The following is a 22,715-nucleotide window of genomic DNA, read 5'->3' as shown; positions in this document are numbered from 1 at the left end:
CCTTCTCCAGGAGCTTCAACCAGAGACTAGCCTAGCTTCTCTTTCATATAGACACTATACCAAGAGATGCAGAGACTAGGTGCTGGCCTTCTTTGTCCCAGAGGTTTACACAGACAAGACACATTCCAAAGGAGGCAGAACTCCACCTCGGGTCTTAGCCCCTGTCTCCCTAGAGCAGGGGTGTGTGACCTGCAGCTCTCCAGTTGTTTTAGACTATGAATCCTATGATCTCTCAACACAGAGGATTATGCTGGCTAGGGCTGGAGGTAGTTGCAGTCCAGACACGGCACTGTTTGCAGAGCCCTGGCCTGGAGAATTGACCAGAGTCAAGCCCGGGCTCTTGTTTTTTCAGACTCCATTCCAAGTGTGACAGAAGTCCAATTCGGGTCTTCTCTCTCTCACCAGAGGCGTTTCCCAGACCAGAATCCATTCTAAGGGATACACAGCTCCTGCTCTGGTCTTTTTCTCCTCCTCTTCTGCACGGCTTGAGCCAGAGTACACTCCAGAATTTCTTTGGTGATTCACTAGGGTGACCAGAGGTCCTGGTTTTTCCCGGAGTGTCCCGGAATTTGCCCCCCCACCCCCCTCCCCTCCTGAGAGTTAGTTTTATTTAAAAACCCTGTCACGGTTTTGGGATAAAAGGGGGGGGGGGTGGCTCGGCAACCATCATAAAAAAAAATAAACATTATACTAATCTGAGAATTTAGTCATGGCATTAATTGATTGTGCCACGAGAACAATGAATGGACAGCAAGCCCTGTAATATGCATAAGGGTAAAAGCTCCTTTTTATTAGGTATACTTATACCCACTGTCAAAACATGCAATGTACATGTAGGAGTACTGCTGGAAATACTGTTGGATGGACGGGGTAAAGATGGGGGAGGTGGTTTGAAGGGGAATGGAGGGTTACTGGAAGGGCTGTGAGGGCTAGTCATTCTTTTATGTTGTTGGTGGTCCCGGTTTTTCATCCTGAAAGTCTGGTCACCATATGATTCACCCAGAAACCATTTTAAGTCATGGAGAAGTCAAGCTTGGATCTTCTTTTCCCAGGAGGGTAGAACCAGACTCCTTCCGAGGTAGGCACAACTCCTGTTTGGTTACTATTCTCCTCCGTAGACTTAACCCAGAGTTGAGCCCAGGCTCCCGTTCATTCAGTCTCCTTTCAATAATATGCAGAAATATGGTTCAAGCCTTCTTTTCCTTCTCACCAGAGGCTTGCCCCAGACAAGACGCCATTCTATGGGAAACACAAATAGAGCCATTTTGCTGGTCTTTTTCTCCTCTTCTGCAGGGCTTGAGTCAGAGTCCACACCAGAATTTCTTTCATGATTCACCCAGAAACCATTCTAAGCGATGGAGAAGTCAGGTTTTCCCCAGAGGGTTCAACCAGACTCCTTCCGAGGTAGGCACAACTCCTTTTTGGTTACTATTCTCCTCCGTAAACTTAATCCAGAGTCGAGCCCAGGCTCCTGTTCATTCAGTCTCCATTCAACTATAAGCAGAAACCCGAGTCAAGTCTTCTTCTCCTTCTCACCAGAGGCTTGCCCTAGACCAGACTCCATTCTAAGGGATACACGCATTCAGCTCCTGTTCTGGTCTTTTTCTCCTCCTCTTCTGAAGAGCTTGAGCCAGAGTCCACTCCAGAATTTCTTTCATGATTCACCCAGAAACCATTCTAAGCGATGGAGGAGTCAAGTTTGGATCTTCTTGTCCCCAGAGGGTTGAACCAGACTCCTTCCAAGGTAGGCACAACTCCTGTTTGGTTCCTATTCTACTCTGTAGAGTTGAGCCAGAGTCGTTCCCAGTCTCCCGTTCATTTTATCTCCATTCGAAGATACGCAGAAACCCGGTTCAAGTGTTCATCTTTCATCTCCTTCTCACCAGAGGCTTGTCCCAGACCAGACTCCATTCCAAGGAAAACACACATTCAGCTCCTGTTCTGGTCTTTTTCTTCTCCTCTTCTGAAGGGTTTGAGCCAGAGTCCACTCCAGGATTTCTTTCATGATTCGCCCAGAGACCATTCCAAGCGGTAGGGAAGTCAAGTTTGGGTCTTCTTTTCACCAGAGGGTTAAAGCAGACCAGACCCGTTCCGAGGTGGGCACATCTCCTGTTTAGGTACTATTCTCCTCCCTAGACTTGACCCAGAGTCGAGCCCAGGCTCCTGTTCATTTAATCTCCATTCAAAGTTACGCAGAAATCCGGTTAAGTGTTCATCTCCTTCTCACCATAGGCTGTCCCAGACCAGACTCCATTCTAAGGAAAACACACATTCAGCTCCCGTTCTGTTTTTTTTTCCTCCTCCTTTTCTGAAGGGCTTGAGTCAGAGTCAACTTCAGGTTTTCCTTCATGATTTTCCCAGAGACCTAAGCGATGGAGAAGTCAAGTTTGGATCTTCTTTTCCCGAGAGGGTTAAACCAAACCAGACCCGACCCGGTCCAAGGTAGGCACATCTCCTGTTTAGGTATGATTCTCCTCCCCAGACTTGAACCTGAAGTGAGCCCAGGTCCTGTTCATTCAGGCTCCATTCAATGATACGCAGAAACCTGGTACAAGACTTCTTCTCCTTCTCACCAGAGGCTTGTGCCAGACCAGACTCCATTCTAAGGGACACACACAGACTGCTCCGGATCGGGACTTTCTTCCCTTTCTCTGCCGGGCCTTGAAGCACAGTCCACTCCCGAGGAGCCAGAAGTCTGCTCCTGGTATTCAGACTCTCCAAGCGTGCCCAACCGGCCGCTCTGCAGTGCTGCAAGAGGCGCCAACCCGCAATAACATCTCCTGGGCCAGCAAAGGAGGGAAGAGTGCGATTTGTCTTCGCTCCGACACTCGGAGGGCCTGACACGAGGACACGCCTGGCAAAGACAAGAGAGAACAGATGTGGGCAGCGCCGGGGAAGGCCCCAGACCGACCATCAAGCGGCGGCCGGCTGAGAGGAGGCGTGAGACGGCCGAGAACTTCCAAGGCGCTCTCAACAAAGGAAACAAAATCAGATATGCGCGGGGGGGAAGGGGGGGGACTGACCTCGACCATCAAACGCTCGATTGTCTGCAGCCCCCCAGAGGGAGGCTCGTGTGTTTTGATGCCGACGCCGGCAGCATCTCCCACATTACTGCGCTTTTAGGAGGCTGTTGCTCTTGGCTGCTGTGAGGGGATGCTCGGATCTCACTGTCTGGTAGAGATGTCTTCACAGACACCCCCACACCTCCGCCCCTGCTCTTATGCGTGTGAAAACCAGCTGTTAAAGGGAAGCACCCCCATTTTCTGAGCCCGAGGAGTACGCGCATAAGGGGGCCCAGACCCGGTTCCCAATGTTGTCAAATGTCAGGTGGGAAGTGCTTTGCATTCTGGTACTTATAGTTTTGTTTTAAAAAAAATAACATGCGTCGAAAACATGGGTCACTGCTAGGGAACGCTTGGGGTCAGTGACCCAAAAATGGGTTCCAGGTTTTATTTTTTATTTATAACGCGCTTAATACCAGCAAGTGGTTTCTAAGCACGGCATCGGGATTTGATCCTGTGTTGCACTTGTTGCCACTGAGCTATCCTTCCTCCTTCACGAGTGAGTTGTTGATGCCTAGGAAGTGACATGCTATCACCAAAATATCTGGGGTAGTGGAAGCAGCAGCACACGACATTTGACCCAGATGCAGGAATTATACCGTGTGACCTTTGACTCATGACATCAGAGAAATCGCTGAAATTCGTAATGTCGAAGCTGTGCGTAATTTGTGGGGGTGTTTGCCAGGGTCAGCCCTGGCACTTATTGTCTCAGACTCAGGTTGATTATGAAGCAATGATAGCCAAAGCATCCATCAGCCCCAATGAGCAGGTGTGAGCTGTAGTTTAACCACCAATGTGTCGACACTGTGGGGAGCAGCTGGAGGTGGTGGCAGCAATGGTGGGGAACTGCCCACCCGCAGCGGATGAGTGGATAAGTGTACAGAGAGAATGAGTGTACAGAACGGATGAAGGTATAGAGCAGATGAGTGCAGAGATGAATATATAGAACAGGATATTGCTGTTGAATGCATGAAAAGCACGAGTGCTTAAAGCAGATGAATGCGGGGAGCAGATGAGTGCGTAGAGGGGATGAGTGCGTAGAGGGGAAGAGTGCGTGGTGGAGATGAGCGCGTAGAGGAGATGAGTGCGTAGAGGGGATGAGTGCGTAGAGAGGATGAATGCGTAGAGGGGAAGAGTGCGTAGTGGAGATGAGCGCGTAGAGGAGATGAGCGCGTAGAAGAGATGAGTGCGTAGAGGGGATGAGTGCGTAGAGGGGATGAGTTTGATTGTTTATTATATTTCTATAGCGCTCCGGACCTGGGAGTGTAAGGGCGCTTAGTACAAGTTACAAGGCACAGTACATGGTAATAAACAGTAGTAGTAATAGCTCAACAAGTATACATGATATATGTACATATATATATACAGAATATACAGACAGTAGAGGTAATAGCAACCAATAATGACAGAAATGAGCCATTTGCAATATGTACAATTTATAGCTGAGGACTAACTTGAAGGTTGACTTTTTGTCAGAAGCCACCCAATGGCAAGCTTCCTGAATGATTGGAAGGATTTGGACGCCTTAATATTCAGTGGCAAGGTGTTCCAGAGTTGGGAGGCGAGGACAGTGAAGCTCGAGCCCCCAGCTCTTTTAGAGGTAAATCTGGGTACTGTGAGACATACGGTATTAGAAGATCTCGTAGTTCTAGGGGAAGATTTCAGAGTAAATTTATTAGTAAGGTAGGGAGGGGCTAGCTGGTTGAGTGCTTTGTAGGTAAGGCAGAGGGTTTTTAGATCGATTTTATGTTGGATGGTGAGCCATTTACAGGAGGTTCTAGTGGCAGAGATGTGCTCACGCCTGGGAATGTTTAGTGCTGCCCGTAGTGCATTATTTTGAAGCACTTGGAGTGGGCAGAGGGGGTGAGTGCGCAGAGGGGGTGAGTGCGCAGAGGGGGTGAGTGCATAGAGGGGGTGAGTGCGTAGAGGGGGTGAGTGCATAGAGAGGGTGAGTGCGTAGAGGGGGTGAGTGCGTAGAGGGGGTGAGTGCGTAGAGGGGATGTGTGCGTAGAGGGGGTGTGTGCGTAAACGGTCTGTGTGCGTAGGATGAGTGCGTTGAGCGGATAAATACGTAGAGGGGATGAGCGCGTAGGAGGCATGAGTGCATAGAAGGGGTGAGTGCGTAGAGGGAGTGAGTGCGTTGAGGGGGTGAGTGCGTTGAGGGGGTGACTGCGTAAAGGGGGTGAGTGCATAGAGAGGGTGAGTGCGTAGAGGGGAGATGTGCGTAGAGGGGATGAGTGCGTAGAGGGGAGAAGTGCGTCTAAGGGAGGGTTGCGTATAAAGCGTGAGTGCGTAGAGGGGGCGAGTGCATAGAAGGGGCGAGTGCGTAGAGGGAGTGAGTGCGTAGAGGGGGTGAGTGCGCAGAGGGGGTGAGTGCGTAGAGGGGGTGAGTGCATAGAGGGGGTGAGTGCGTAGAGGGGGTGAGTGCATAGAGAGGGTGAGTGCGTAGAGGGGGTGAGTGCGTAGAGGGGATGTGTGCGTAGAGGGGGTGTGTGCGTAAACGGTCTGTGTGCGTAGGATGAGTGCGTTGAGCGGATAAATACGTAGAGGGGATGAGCGCGTAGGAGGCATGAGTGCATAGAAGGGGTGAGTGCGTAGAGGGAGTGAGTGCGTTGAGGGAGTGAGTGCGTTGAGGGGGTGACTGCGTAAAGGGGGTGAGTGCGTAGAGAGGATGAGTGCGTAGAGGGGAGAAGTGCGTAGAAGGGAGGGGTGCGTATGAAGCGTGAGTGCGTAGAGGGGGTGAGTGCGTAGAGGGGACGAGTGCGTAGAGGGGGCGAGTGCGTAGAGGGGGCGAGTGCGTAGAGGGGGCGAGTGCGTAGAGGGAAGAAGCGCATAGAGGGGGCGAGTGCGTAGAGGGGATGAGTGCGTAGAGGGGGTGAGTGCGTAGAGGGGGTGAGTGCGTAGAGGGGGTGAGTGCGTAGAGGGGTTGAGTGCGTAGAGGAGAGAACGCTTGAAAGAGCATATAACACACCATGACTGGAGTACGCACGGCGAACTGGAGGGCGCGCAGAGGACTCAAACGCTCACGGGAAGCCAGAATGCATGAATGCGTAGAGCGGACCGGAATGTACGGAGTAGACTGGGGTGCATGGAGTGGATAGGAGTGCATGGAACGGACTCGAGCACATAGAATTTGTATGATGTATATAGTATGGTTTGGAATACAGAGAAAATGTCTGAAAGGGCATATAACCCATCATATCTCACCACCATGCTTACTCTCTCCTTTACATCACCACTCAACTAGAACACAGAGATACTATGACACCATTCGGTATAACTGTTCTCATACCAACATTCACTGCTCACTCCACATCATTCTAAGTAATCACTGCTGGTCACACACCCCCCAGCCAGGCGTTCTCCTCAGGCCTAACGCAGCCACATCCGGTCTGGATAAATCCTGCCAGAACGAACACATACCCCTGACCTCTCAACCATCACACCTACTGCTAGAGAGCAGCCCTTACACGGCTACCGCACGAGCTGCACACATACCCGGTGCTCACACGTACCTTTTGACTCTCTCTACTCTCTCTACTGATCTGAACTTTGGTTCCCAAGGGCTTTCATCCTACCAGCGCCTTCAGACCATACCAATGGTATATAAGGCGCTATATAAATGCAAAATAACAATAACAAGCGTGCTAGAAGGTATTTGGGCCCTGGCACTTATTTTCTTACAAATTGAATGGAGTCTGGCCTGGGACAAGCCTCTGGTGAGAAGGAGATGAAAACCTGAACCGGGATTCTGCGTATCATTGAATGGAGCCTGAATGAACGGGAGCCTGGGCTCGACTCTGGGTCAAGTCTACAGTGGAGAATAGTAACCATACAGGAGTTGTGCCTACCTCGGGAGGAGTCTAGTTGAACCCTCTGGGGAAAAGAAGACCCAAACTTGACTCCTCCATCTCTTAGAATGGTTTCTGGGTGAATCATGAAAGACATTCTGGAGTGGACTCTGACTCAAGCCCTTCAGAAGAGGAGGAGAAAAGGACCAGAGCAGGAGCTGAATGTATGTGTGAATCCCTTAGAATGGAGTCTGGTCTGAATGAAGCCTCTGGTGAGAAGAAGAAGTGCACCTATCCATGCATTATTAGTGGGGCTTGGACCTCATGTTACCATGTGCCTATGGACCCAAACAGAATTGGCAACAAAGCCATCCTGCCAGTGCAGAAACCTGCATCACATCGCCAACTAATCCAATAGGGAGACAGGCAGCCAGGTCCGCGCTCAATAAATCTACCCAATAATATAAAATCATATGTAACGATTTTGTAACGCTTTAAATTGGGGTCATCGTATGTCCTAGAGGCATGGGTCTGGTGTCATTCTGGTCCTCATTTCGCCCACGTTGATGGTATACTGTCCAAACTGCACATCCTAAGGCGTTTGAAGTTTATTCACTTCTTGAGGTTGTGTATAAGTGACGATTTCATGTCATGTTTTTTTGTAACGCTTTAAATCGGGGTAATTGTATATCCTACAGACATAGGTCTGGTGTCATTCCGTTCCAGATTTTGCCCACTTTAATGGTATTCTGTCCAAACTGCAATTCCTAAGGCTTTTGTAGTCCTTTGACTGGAGTTCATGCACTGATGAAGTTTTGTATAAGTGACTATTTCATACTGTGATGCTTTGATTTGGGGTCATTACACGCCCTACAGATATGGGTCTGCTGTCATTCTGTCCCACATTTCTCCAACTTTGCTGGTATACTGTCCAACTGTTACCCAAAGGGTGTGCGAACGAATCGAGCCCTTAGTGGGGTACGCCTACAAGGGACCAACCAGCCGAGTTCAATGCGCAGCAGTCACTGGTGGGGGCGAGTGACGTGCGCCACTCAGGGGTTTGCGCCCCAAATGTGCCAGGGGGCTGTAAAGCCCTCCCAGTACAAGAATAAATATTCAAAGACAGAGAGATGTTCCATGCAGCTGTGCAGAAGTGGATCAGGAAACTAACGTAGTATCCCGGTCCCAAAACGTTTGGCCTAGAGCGCAGAATCCTACGATTTGTTTTACAATTTGACGCAATGAACCTCATACAGGAAAGTCGGTTTGATGCATTGAGACTGCTACATGAACAATGACTTGCTAACATTGCATGCCAGGGGCAAGTTTTACAGCACCATCCGAGCTCAATGTAATGGTGCTTGGCATGCCCCTGTCCCACGGACAATGGCCTTATTGGGAGCGTTCCATTACTCCGATTGCTACCAGGTCCTCAGCATTCACACGGCGGGCGTTCCGGTTCCCAGGCAGCTTTACCCACCTACCTGCGCAAATGCAGGGTATTCAGGATAGCCATACCTGTGCCTCGCATGACAACTTACTTCATCCTCGCACAGCCTTATGGGCACTCAAGTGCCTGCCAACCAATCGCAGTTCATTCCGCGCCTCTGCGCCTACCAAGGTGGCGGTTTCGGTGTAATTGCCATAATGATGGCCGCCATTTTGCACTTCATGGACCTCCACGGACCTTAAGTAAAATGCCACCAACTTCCGCACCAGCCGCAGGGACATGGGGTCAAACTACATTTCACAAGCTTGAATGCCAGCATGGGTGAAGCAGCCCTCAATATTATTGAGGTCGAAAAGTTGAGTACCATTTCATGGCTCTCAAGTCACCCGCCACAAAAGCAGCCCTCTCGCCCACCAAACCCATTGCACACCCATATAAGTCAATGGGCTTTCGGCTCTATTCACCCGCCCTGGGACCACAAAAGGTTGAGAGCTATGCCATTACTTTGGGGAAAAATACAATTACCTATTATCAGAGCGCCAAGACGTGGGGGTCTCTGGCATGAAGCACTATGTGAGTATATGATGTTCTATGATTAAGAGGGCCCCTCCAGAGAGGGGCCAGACATTGAATGGTCCAGAGACAAGGATGTGTCTATTCTGTCTATATATTCGAGTCCCCTTTAATTGGGGCACCCCCTTGATGGATGAACATTAAATAAACAAAGACACTGGCCCTGCCCATCATTCTCCATGGAAGAGCGCGACAGAGAGGCCAGCGATGGAATGGGCAGAGAGCCCTGCGAAGAAACAGGCCAGGTATAGGAAGGGATGTGCCATAGCTGTCGCGTGGTCTTATGTCACGAGGACAGGACCGCTTTTTTGGGCAGCAGAAGGCGAACTCTGGCAGTCCCAAAATTCGAAGCTTTGTTTGTTTGCTTTATAATTCTCCGGTGCCCTCTGCCTTTCCTCCCCTCATGATCTGTCTTCTGGGAGGCGGTGGAGGGTCTCATCAGCTGGCCACTTAGTGCCGGGCTGAGGGCTCTCCACACTTGCCAAGGGGATGTGGGGGGGGGAGCCTTCAAAGCAGCGTATATCGAGCGAGCGCGCATCTGCGCTTCAAAGACGCGGCGAAATCTTTAGCTTTCGCGCCCGCATCTCCGCCCTCAGCCTTTTCTGTGGCTATTTGTGGTGTGGTTGATGTGCGAGGCTGTGGGGGGTGGCCAGGGACACTGGGTCCTGAGGTGGGAAGTGCCGAATCAGCAGGCTTTGAAAGCTCACCTCCTGGTCCCCTGGAGTCCTAATCTGGGCCCTTGTCCTGGCCGAGTAGGGCAGCATTCCTGGGGGGCAGTAAGGCAGGGTGGCCTGCAGGATTGTCCGCGGACGTGTGCACAGTACTGAGGTGTTCAGGGCCATAATACTCTATGCAGGCACTGGGACAGGGTGGGATTGGGACGAAAAACAGGCCAAGGCACCCGACATAAAAGTGACCCACTTTCACAAATTACAATTTGTGACTTTTAATGACAATCTGTGGACAATAAGTGAGGGCACGGTTTTGCAAAACAATATGGTCAGAGGTGTTATCTTAAATAACAGTTTATACTGTTTAAATAATGCCAATGTATACCTTTAAATGTATGCATTATCTGTTGTACTACTAAATGTAGTCTGGGGCCTCCCTCTAGAACAGCCTCCCTGCCGCTCTAAAACTTGAGGAGAACCCTCTCTGGTTCCGGAAGCACCTCAAGACCTTCCTCTTTGCTTCTGCCTTCGCCCCCCTCACCCCTGCTGATCTGGTCTCTCTTGGCACCATGCACCTTGCCACCCTCTGTCCTCCAGGCCCAGGTTTCCTGCTCACCCTGACACCCTCCTGCACTGCCTCCGGGCCACCCCTGGCACTGGGGTCTGTATCTGTACCCATACAGTCCTCCCCCACCCCCTTTTTCTTCCTGCACTTATCTGACCTACCTTGTCTACTGCCTTAAACTCAGCACTTGCCATTTGCTGGCTGCACTACAACTTTTGTTGCTTTTTATTATCTATTTAGTTTGTTATCTATTTAGTTTCCCCTCCCTCTCCTTCTCCCCCATGCACTTGCGCTTTCTCAATGTCACTGGGCCTAGTAAGGTCGTTGTTGTGTTCTCCCGTGTTCTCCTCCCTTGCCTCATCGCGCTCTGAAACACTTGTGTATGAGCGCGATAGAAATAAAATATCAATTTCAATTTAAATTTCAATTTAACCTCAACTGACAATGGAAATGCCATTACCTTTCAAAAGAATATCAGCTCCTAGATGCCTCAAGGCTAGGTGTGCTTTACAAATGTCTAAATAAGTAAACAAACAGTGAGCTGGTGTCATTGGTCAACAGTATCACCTTTGCAGTTCCCAAAGTCAACAAACCGATATCCCATGCTTGCCGATGGGAGTCTGAGTCTTGCTAGGGCATGCGTTAATATGTTTTTACTGTGCTAAATCAACACAGTAGTAGTTTCAGAGCACTAGACTTCTCCTTGGAGGGGCGTACTGAGCACACGTCAGGGTTCTCCAGTCCTTAGTGTGCCGGAGGAGAGAAAATGAGTGCGGGTAAGCGCCAAGGTCGGGAAATAGATACCACAAATGCAGGGAGGGAGAACGCAGGGAGGGAGAACGCAGGGAGGGAGGGGTGCAGTGATGGATGAACAAAATCTTCTTTTTACTTTTCTACTTTTTTTTTAATGCAGGGAAAGATCCCCCGCACCACCCCTCACCCCTCCCTACCCTAACGTATATCCTTACCCCACAGCCCACCTATTATGTATTACACATATACCATTTCGCCTACCTTTTTCGGTGAAATCTCATTAGTGGAAATGGTATTTGGAGAAATCCATGGTAACGTGCAGTGACAGCATGGGTGCGTGCCAGGCCCATTAGGTGACCCATACTTCTGAAAAAGGGTGAAGGCAGATATGTCCGAGTGTTGTGATCATTGAGCTGTGTTTCCGATGTAGATTTGGAGAGTTGCAAGTTAGTACACAATGTACTGTTGGATGCATGAGTGGCCCAAGAGCATTCTCGGGCAGTCCTGGAAGGTATCCGTAGACATGATCCAATTGGAAAAGATCGACTGGAGAAATGACCACATGTTTTTACAGATTTTGTACAGAATCTGGGGACATTTAACTAAAATATAGGTGTGGGTTAAGGGTAATAGATAAGGTAGGGAGGAGACAAGGGTGCGGGGGTCTCCATCCACATAAAAAAAGGTCATTTCAAAATTCGACTTTTTCATGGACAACCATCTTGGAAGTTGGGTGGCTTACGTGCCCGGGCTTCTCGGTATGTTGTACCCTAGGTCAAACAATGTTAATTGTGGCACTGCCAAGCCTGAGCCATGAGTGGCATATGTCTTGATATTGGGCAAAATCTTCCTCGGGGCCAGCCCTTTGAGAGCAAAAATACCCAATTCAGCCCAAAATACAGGTTCTATTGTGCTGAGCAGTGATCTCATGCAAGTGACAAATGACACCCTCAAAGTGTTAGCATATTTATTCTAAGCAGTGAATTTCATATACATTTGGGATTCAAGTTAGAGAATATTACAAAGCATAAAACAAAGAGCAATGCAAAATATAGTGAAACATGGAACTTAGATAAACATAGAGAAACATAGAGAAATATAGAGAAACATAGAGAAACACAGTCTTACGTCCCTTAATCTCAGCCCTGGGAGACCTGGGTTTCTCATAGAAAAACAAGGCTGGAGGACACCGTGAGAGCCAATTCCGGGCACCTGACTGTACACGAATCAAGTCCACAGGCGATCTCCCCCTGATCCATGTGTGCATGGATATTTTATAATCTCTTGCTGTCAGTCACCATGACGCACAGTTCCAGAACTTTCCCTGTGCAACTGGCTCATGGAAAAAACCCAGCTCTCTCTGAGATGCTCCCTGCTCGCTCCTACCCCCTCCCTTGTTCCCATCTGCGCTGGCTGAGGAATGTCTTATCAGTACCTTCCCAGAGAAAAGGAAGATTAGCTTGGAGCCAGGGCTACCGTTAGTGAGGCTGAATATTCTAAGGGAAGCAGGGATGTATTAACCCCATCTGCAAGCTCTAAAAGGCATGCACTCATAGCTTAGTGTTTATAGCGCTTAAGACTGGCTATCTAAGCGCTATATAGGTGCCATGATGTTCCAAACACTCCAAAAACCTATTAGCTACATAGCTAGGGGCCCTCCCTGCCTGTCTATCAACAATGCTTAATTTGACCTATTTCATACTAGGCCTGCATATCCCTTGTAGCTCACTACTGCATAATGGAAGTGCTACAACAGACTACTGTCAGCATTTTTAGCACATACTTTGAATACACTATTGGCTTTCAGCGGCTAATGCTGTCATCTAAAGCCCTGATTGGCAAGGTTGCAATTTCGTGTATCACTACATTCCACCCCTATTCAACGTTTGTGCGACAAATGCTGACTAATACCTATCAATATAGTATTTAGTGCAGCGATAAAGACCTTGGGGCTTTGCAAGAGGTTTAAGCAAACTATCTTATAGCGGTTAGTTAGCGTGGCATGCAAGGTAAAACACTACCTAAACAAAAATGTACACAAAGTGAACAGTGACATATACCCTTGCCAAAACCTGGCCTACACCAAAAATACCTACACCAAGTGAACATGGACATTTACTCTAGCCAAAACATGGCCTACACAAAAATACCTACACCAATTTTGTATAACTGATTGTCAGTTAAAAAGCAGCATGCAGTTAAAATGTCAAGGCAATCCAGTGTAGTCTAATCTACAATGCACTATTGCATTTATGTATGGTTCCCAATTCTAAAACCTGGCAGCCTTTCACCCTAAGGGCCTACCCTCCCCCTGATCCCAGGGCATTCAAGCGTGACTATGGGCTGTGTGACTAGACACTTCCCCCAGGTAGGTGGAACCCAACCAGAAACCATCTAATTTCGTGAACAAGGTGAACCCATGGGCACCAGGTTGTCTAAATAAAAACAATTCTACTAATTTACATCAAAGCATGGCATGTGTTATTCATGCAATCAAAAGCAAGCAATTCAATCCATATGTATGCTGGTAACTGTAGCTCTGCGTGCCAGTGTGTGGAGGATGGTCGCCCCCACCCAGTAAAAAGCCAACACCTGCTGATTTAACAATGTTTGCCATACAATGCATTGTGTGTATTTAGCAGTCTTGTTGACCTGCCCTATGGCAGACAAAAATGTCTTCATGTCTAAAATTCTGTCATCTTCAATTGGCTGTCAATACTTGTAGCAGTGCTGGGCATATCAATGGGCCCCACTAGGCCAGAAGTTCTATAACAGAGCTGGCATCAGAACCCATAGTGGCTAGCTTATTGTGCACAGTTTCTATGTCACAAGCATATAAAGCTCCTGCAATTAATGAATCTAGCTCCCTAGCTACGCGCACTCTAGTGATGGGCCATAGAAATGGACTCCATTTGTAGCAGCTTGGTAGTACTAAGGAAACATTGCCTCATGATAAATCTATGTCTAAGTGTAGCACTGTAATAATGAAGGTGTGCATTACCAGTCTACAATTTACATGTTGTCTTACCACTGGAAAATCTAACAGGTTCACAGTGTCTACCTTCTGTGACTTGGAGAATACCCTTCTTCAAGTGGGATATCTACCATATACAATATTAACTTTAGCCACAAACACCATACTACTATCCGGCAGTGGCTGTTTCATCACACCATGGAAAAAATTCATTTAGTCAAGTTATAGTTCATTAAATCTTGGCGAGAACACTCGCTGCAGTTCTTGGTCAGAAAAACATCACATTAGACAAATTAAACAAATGGTATCCATTCAGTGACAAAAGATGCCTGACAATGTGCCAGGCCAGTACACTAGCAATTCCATGTGGATACTCATTTGTAGCGCTTTTCCAAAGAATTATTCCAAATGTTTACAATCAAAAGGTGACTCTTTGCATTAGTGTGCTGGAGACAGCTGTCCCCACAAAAACATGAAACTGGTTGGTTTAACAAAAAACCGTGTCACACTCTGTGTCATAAAATCAAACATCAAGTCAGTCATGGTTTCATTTACCTGCCTTAAGCTGGCTGTAAAAGTATCCAGTGTTTCAAAGATTACCATTTCAAATTATAGCTCATACACTTGGCAGCATTACTTCAATTAAGAATCTTAACCTACGCACAGGTGACTTTGATGTGCGCACTCATCTTATCTCAAAATTAATTACACTCCTGCTTGCATAATTCTGCTGCCCCAACAGTTCATAAATCATTCTCCTGCCTACGTGCAATGTAGAATATTTTTTTTTTCAAAAACAAAACATCTCTGGTTAAAGCCATTCAGTTGGAAGAGTAAAACCATTTGGTTTTTTCAGATTCATCTCAACAGTGCATTTAAAAACCATTTTTCAATGTGTTAGCATTCAATTGCTGTGTCACACAGCTGTATGTGGTGCCTGATGTTACAGTCCACAATTCATTGTCCATAGTCCTTTAAACAAGAAAGGGCAAAACATGTCATTTAAATGTGTAGCATCAAATACTTGATAATTAGCCAAGTCTGCATCGTGCCAGTTCAGCAAAAGTTATTACTCTGTTGGACACTATTCGCAGGTTACAGCATTGAGTGCGGTGCAGGGCACGTTAAAGTTGAAATAGCATGTCGCAGTGGCTCGCTTTCTCTGAGAATGCGTCTGACCCTTCTTTGATCAGTGTCACCCACAAACTGCATATTAATTTCTGATATTGTAAAATGTCTTGTCGTGCTTTGTCTAGGCAAAATACAAACAGAAATGTTAGGATGTCATCAAAACTTCAATATCAGCGTTATCCACCCCTTCCCATAATACCACCCCCATCTTCAAAAAGTCTCATCAGGTAACTACACACTTTGTCATTGCTACTGCAATTATTTATCACCTTTCTGCATGTTTCTGGGGGCTTATTTACACTCAACCATACGGGGTGTAACTGCCTAATCACAAACTCATTTGTGCAATGCAATCATAGCTGGTCAATGGTACCTCAGACTGATCTGTGCTTTTACAAAGCCATATAGTAAGTACCCAGGTCGCACAATGCTTTTCTTTTTCACCAAAGCGATCACAAATGCCAGGCGCCAACTTGCTTCCAGTGTCCCATGATCTTGGTTTAGGTTGCCCTGCTGGCATCACTCCATTTTTCAAAGGTAAAGTCTTTCAGTCCAATACCGCTTGCAGTTGTACGAGCAGCTTTGTTTATTTATCTTTCTTTTCTTAGCAGTGTCTTTTCAAGCCTCTGGTTTTTTCACTTGTCATTTTTTCAAAGGGCGTTTGCTGTTTTTGAACCACCCCTTTGAGTGCGATAGTCTAAGCCAGTTTCTTTTGTTGCTTCAACAAATCATTCATTCTTGCACTAAGCCGTGTGGCTTCTGGATCATGGCTAATGTGCAGTGTTCATGTTGTACTTCAAAGCCCCGCTCTGCATGTTGTCTCTTGCAAAACGGCTAAGCACTTTTTGTCAGTTTTGCTTCCATCTGGAATGCCATAATGTCTTTGTCAGTTACTCCATCCCCTGGCAATGTAGCTTGCAGTTTGCCAGATGTGTATTTTCTCTTCTCAAAGCGCCTAGAGGTTTCTTCTCCAGTGCACAGCGCTTTACTTCAGTTCACATCACATGGAGCATTGGAATGCAGCTTGCACAGCAATAGCGCTTTACTTCACTTCACATCACATCACATGGGAATGCGGTTTGCACAGTAATGTCTGTTGGAATGGGCAGCTGTCTTTTCTTGGCCCATTCACAGATGCATAGGTAAATGTTCAGATGTGATGTGCCCGTCTGCCATCCTGCATGAAGCCTTTGCTCCGTACCACAGTTTACTGGGCAAATTCTTTACTTTTTGAACAGCTCTCTGTTTTTGCTCCCCCTTCCTCAGGAATGCAGGCATGTTTATCTTTCGTGTGCACCTGGCAGCGCCATGAGCACGCAGCTTATCTCTTTTGCCTATAACTCTTATACTGTGGCGGCTTCACTCGTTTCAGACAATTCATCCAGATTAACTCTTTCTTGTACTGTTTCTGCTTTTGTTTGCCTTCACGCACCTCGCCCAAGACAGCTTCAAGGCACAAGCTCTGCACACACAGCAAGACTCTTGTTTTCAAAAGCGGCACTTTTCTTGTCATTTTTCTACTCCATGTAATTTTGCAAAATGTCAAAGCGTCTTTTTTTTTTTCTTGTAATGTGCGATCTTTCAAGAGAACTCACAACCCATTAAATCTTTGTGCTATCTTATCACACACAGATGTTTCATTCTGTTGTACCATTGCCAAACTATAACCACTCAGTTCAGTGCATTTAAAAAATAAAAATGCCATATTTAGTGCAGCTCCCTGCACGTTTTTTTTCTGCAAGAACAACCCACACTCTATTGCTTGTGGGCTGTTTAATGTGTCAACAACATTTTTCCCCATGTATCACAGTCAACAGGACACTATTTCCAAATCATACATCACTTATAAGGCAACAGCACAAATCCATGGCATAGCATGGGGACAGTCAAAAATACTCCAGGGGCAATTTAGAAAAATATAAATTGTTTTTCCCCCCAACCATTGCAAACTGATTCTGCAATTTCAAATCAGTACACAAAAATCGAAAATCCAAATAACATTCACTCACTTTCCTTTTAAGTGAGTCTCTCACCCAATATAAGCATGGCACAGCCTAAAATGCAATATAACCATTTTAGTGTGTTTCCTTTAAACAGAATTTGCCACCATTAGCACATGGAATTTTACAGTTGCCAAAAGAAAGAAAAAACTCTTTAGGCTCTCAGCACAGATGTTACTCATTCTCCTAAGCATGGCTCATTCCCCTTCCTCATTATTCAGGAATGCCAACCCTTCAAAAGCATATATCAAAAAAGACGAACCTTCGCCTCCGAACATTACAGCCCCCACTCGCTAGCACACTGGGGCTGAGTCAATGGTTAAATCACTATTCACAATTTGCATGTCAAATCCCTGCAATTATTTTTTTTTTTTTCCTGCCCTCATGACAGAATAGAGATGAGAACTCCGTCTCACTATGCATTCCAAATTACAACTTTAAACTTGGGAAACCACATGATAAAATTCTTTTTCTAATTGAGCATACATCTTTCTTAACCATTCATCGGAGTGCTTTAAACAAAGCCATTTCCCGCTCGTTTATTGCCTTGTACTCCCTGGCACCAATCCCATGCAATAAGTCAGTCACGACTGATTTACTGAAGGGAGTCTTAACCACACAAGCTATCGGCCACGGCAAACCGACACAACATTGCTGCCTTTTGAAGTCTCAGAGCTGCAGTGAGACCATCAAGGAAATGCGACAGCCTGCTCCCCACTCTACACTGTGTTCTCTCACACCATTTGTCATGTCAGCATGGCACTGCTCTTCACAAATCCCACAAAGCTGCCACCAAATGTCTTGATATTGGGCAAAATCTTCCTCGGGGCCAGCCCTTTGAGAGCAAAAATACCCAATTCAGCCCAAAATACAGGTTCTATTGTGCTGAGCAGTGATCTCATGCAAGTGACAAATGACACCCTCAAAGTGTTAGCATATTTATTCTAAGCAGTGAATTTCATATACATTTGGGATTCAAGTTAGAGAATATTACAAAGCATAAAACAAAGAGCAATGCAAAATATAGTGAAACATGGAACTTAGATAAACATAGAGAAACATAGAGAAATATAGAGAAACATAGAGAAACACAGTCTTACGTCCCTTAATCTCAGCCCTGGGAGACCTGGGTTTCTCATAGAAAAACAAGGCTGGAGGACACCGTGAGAGCCAATTCCGGGCACCTGACTGTACACGAATCAAGTCCACAGGCGATCTCCCCCTGATCCATGTGTGCATGGATATTTTATAATCTCTTGCTGTCAGTCACCATGACGCACAGTTCCAGAACTTTCCCTGTGCAACTGGCTCATGGAAAAAACCCAGCTCTCTCTGAGATGCTCCCTGCTCGCTCCTACCCCCTCCCTTGTTCCCATCTGCGCTGGCTGAGGAATGTCTTATCAGTACCTTCCCAGAGAAAAGGAAGATTAGCTTGGAGCCAGGGCTACCGTTAGTGAGGCTGAATATTCTAAGGGAAGCAGGGATGTATTAACCCCATCTGCATGCTCTAAAAGGCATGCACTCATAGCTTAGTGTTTATAGCGCTTAAGACTGGCTATCTAAGCGCTATATAGGTGCCATGATGTTCCAAACACTCCAAAAACCTATTAGCTACATAGCTAGGGGCCCTCCCTGCCTGTCTATCAACAATGCTTAATTTGACCTATTTCATACTAGGCCTGCATATCCCTTGTAGCTCACTACTGCATAATGGAAGTGCTACAACAGACTACTGTCAGCATTTTTAGCACATACTTTGAATACACTATTGGCTTTCAGCGGCTAATGCTGTCATCTAAAGCCCTGATTGGCAAGGTTGCAATTTCGTGTATCACTACAGCATAGTCGGGAAAAGACTGCATAAAGGCAAATGTTAGTAAAGGAATGGAGGGATCAAACTGGTATGATCAAATTGAAAAGACGGGCGCCTTCATGCCAAAAAGGTTAGGGGTTTGTTCTGTGTCTTGTCACGACAGACTTAGTTTGCGGGGAGGCATGGGGCCTTCGTTGGGAGTAGGCTATCAGAGTATAGTAATACATTGCCATTGATGGTGAAAACATATACCCGGACCAGCCTTTGTAGGCTCTGTTATTTGGACTGTGTGAAAGGCGCAAGGGTGTGCGACATACAGGGTAGGCCGGGAGAGGAGGGCCAGATGTCTGTCCTTCTGTATGCAGTGACAGCCTGGCACCCCTTTGGTTATGCCATTTTATGTTATTATGCTTTGACTGTCACCATAAGACTATGACACCCTTTTCTGCTTGTGCAGCGCTTTATGCCACAGTGAGGCCACCTCCCGGGTCTGAGTAGCTTGGAGTGAATCTTTCAGGCTGCATGCCAACCGCGTGAAACCCAGCATGCGCGAAGATCGGCGCTGAGTGACCCCACAGTCAGCAAGCCCGAGTGGAGAGAGCGGGTGTGAAACCAAAGTGAATGTGCTCCAAAGCGGGGTGTGGCGGGAAGGCGGCATTTCACTATTCAACACCAAGGGTCTGCCAAAATGGCATGAGTTTCACTGCACAGGAGTGGGAATGCCCATGAGTCTGAATCAGGAACTCAGCGGCCTCAACTTAACCCCCACCCTAGCAATATCCCTATATGGCCAAGGCTGAGTCATTGCTTCCTCTCAGTGGTGGTTCGGTGTCAGGGCCAGGGTGTTTGTTTTCTCTCAAGCAGGCTGCTCCTGGCCCTATCACGTGTTCTCCTCAAACATGGAGGGGAAATGATACCTACCTCCACTGATCAGCGTGCGGACCGCCGATTTGTGGAGATTGTCCCCTCCGTCTGATAGAGGGAAGGTAGGCCTACTGCAGGGACTGTAAACTGTGACCTTCTCCCCGTTAAAGTTGCTTCACTACACACAGTAGAGCAAATCCTGAATCTTTTCTCCGCTGCATCAATTGGCTCATTGCAAACAACTCCTGCAATGCTTTTTTCTTATATCGAACCATTTGATATTGATCACTGGCCCCGCCCACTGGAGGATACCTCACTTTATCCAGACAGATAAATTGCACCAAGTTGTCTTGTCTCACCGAATGCTTTGGTTCTATCCACGCATCGGTCCAATTTCTAGCACAACATTTAGCATCAAGGCTCTGCAAGGACTGCTCCGCATGAGCTGAACCGTAAGGGAAGAAAGCTGGAAGAGCAACTGATTGATTGATATGGAAGCCAGAAGCCAGTTTTAGCAGAAAAAGTAAAATGGCTTCTGAGAACTACCGTATCCCATTGAAATACAACAAAGGGAGTAAAGATGGAAACAGAATGAGTTTCCCTAACTGTTCTAGAGAAGGTGACTGCATCTCTGAAGATAACCTACAATGCTAGCCCGTGTGCATGGGTTCAAAAGGTGACCCCATAGGTTTAGCTCAAACAAGGTTAATCTCCAAAGTTAGAGCAACCCACAGACATGGAGGGAGTTTTATCTTTGAAGTGGTGGAAGGTCATGAATTACTGGGATCTTGGAACATGCACATGTATTGACTGTATCACAATAGACAATGGTGGCTGCTAACGAAACCCTGTATCTACTACAGATTTTCCATGCTGTTTGCAAGATGCTGGGTACAGAAGCTTCCCAGAACAGTTTCAATAATCGTATGCTTTTAGAATAAAGGATGTTTTTGACTACATCACCATTTTTGACTACATCACCAATCAGCCTTAGCCAAATTAGTGAATGGTGTGGGGTAATGGGATTTGTAGTCCAAAACACTTGCAAAGTACAATTGAGGGAATAGCACGCCATGGTTGAAGAGTGTAGCACTACTTAGGCAATGTCAGTCTAAATTGTGGGTCTTTAAGATGTTTGTACTGTAAGACCTGAGGGTTCTGTGCCTTCCCTTCCACGTGGGACAGCAGATCTGTCCTGCAGGGAACTTTCATGTGTGGAGCCTGAGGGTTGCAAAATAGGTCTGAGTACTGGGTCCATTGGATCAGAGACAAAAGTAAAATAGGCCTTCTTAGGAACATCCTCAAGCTGGGACTGGCCTATAGGGCAGTGAGGCAATACCTGATGGTCCTGACCCCATGCAAGTGGGGCCACTTTTTTGAGATAACGTGGGCCAGGTTTTTGATGAGTTCCTGCACTGTGCAGCTGTAGGTTTGACCAATAGTAATGGCCACTTATGATTTAAAGGGCAATATTTACAACATATTTTGACCCAAACTCACCCTTGGGTAACACTCAAGCAATCTATCCTGACAAGTCATGAAAACCCATTTGCAATTGTGGACCTGTTTTTTTTATTGGCGCCAAGCCGTTTCTATATCCCGGTCCAGCCTGTGACATCTTGAGATGGCTTTAACGATAAAGAGGAAGAAATGCAAAAAAAACACACCTACCTATAAGTCATCAAAAGAGTGTGTGCAGGTCCTTCTCTGAGCACCAAGAAGAAAAAGGGTGATATTTGCATGATGCGCTGTAGCTAAATACTTGATGTCAGGCATTGCATTAAATCTCAACCTGGATTACTCCTATGGGAGTTTTCAACTTCCCTGGTCAGGACATTTGACTACTCCTTTTTCTTCTGCAAAACTGTTTTTTGGTCAGAGATATCCCCTTTGTCTTCTGCCAGAGATGTTGTGTCCCTTTGACTAGAAGCACACACATCGCCAACGTTGCCTCGCACTCAGAGAGAGCGCGGCGAGCTAAAACCCTTCCTGTGAAGACGAGCAAACACGACAGGCATTCACCTAGGACCTGTGGAGCTAAACCCTTTCCTGGGATGAAGAGCCCCTGCCACTGCTAGGCACTCAGTGAGGTCCTGGGGATCTTAACCGCTTGCTGTGTTGACGAGTCACTCAGACTGCTATCCACTCAGTGACGTCCTGGAGATCTTAACCCGTTGCTGTGATGATGAGTCACTCCTACTGCTAGGCACTATATGAGGTCCTGGAGATCTTAACCCCTTGCTGTGATGACAAGTCATTCATATTGCTAGGCACTACATGAGGTCCTGGAGATCTTAACCGCTTGCTGTGATGACGAGTCACTCAGACTGCAAGGCACTCAGTGAGGTCCTGGAGATCTTAACCCTTTGCAGTGATGATGAGTCACTCCTACTGCTAGGCATTCAGTGAGGTCTTGCAGATCTTAACCGCTTGCTGTGATGACAGGTCGATTCCAGGCACTCAGTGAGGTCCTGGGGATCTTAACCGCTTGCTGTGATGATGAGTCACTCCTACTGCTAGCACTCAGCTAGGTCCTGGGGATCTTAACCGCTTGCCTTGATGACGAGCCGCTCCTACTGCTCGGCACTCAGTGAGGTCCTGGGGATCTTAACCGCTTGCTGTGATGATGAGTCACTCCTACTGCTATGCACTCAGGGAGGTCCTGGGGATCTTAACCGCTTGCTGTGATGATGAGTCATTCCTACTGCTAGGCACTCAGGGAGGTCCTGGGGATCTTAACCGCTTGCTGTGATGACGAGTCACTCCTACTGCTAGGAACCCAGTGAGGTCCTGGGGATCTTAACCGCTTGCTGTGATGATGAGTCAAACCTACTGCTAGGCACTATGTGAGATCCTGGAGATCTTAACCACTTGCTGTGATGACGAGTCGCTCCTACTGCTCGGCACTATGTGAGGTCCTGCAGATCTTAACCACTTGCTGTGATGACGAGTCGCTCCTACTGCTAGGAACCCAGTGAGGTCCTGGGGATCTTAACTGCTTGCTGTGATGATGAGTCACTCCTACTGCTAGGCACTCAGGAAGGTCCTGGGGATCTTAACCGCTTGCT

Source organism: Ambystoma mexicanum, chromosome 1p, assembly GCF_040938575.1.
Source record: "Ambystoma mexicanum isolate Mex_15411 chromosome 1p, UKY_AmexF1_1, whole genome shotgun sequence".
Lineage (NCBI taxonomy): Eukaryota > Metazoa > Chordata > Amphibia > Caudata > Ambystomatidae > Ambystoma > Ambystoma mexicanum.
The sequence above is the reverse complement of the archived record's forward strand: the minus strand, read 5'-3'. Positions refer to the sequence as shown.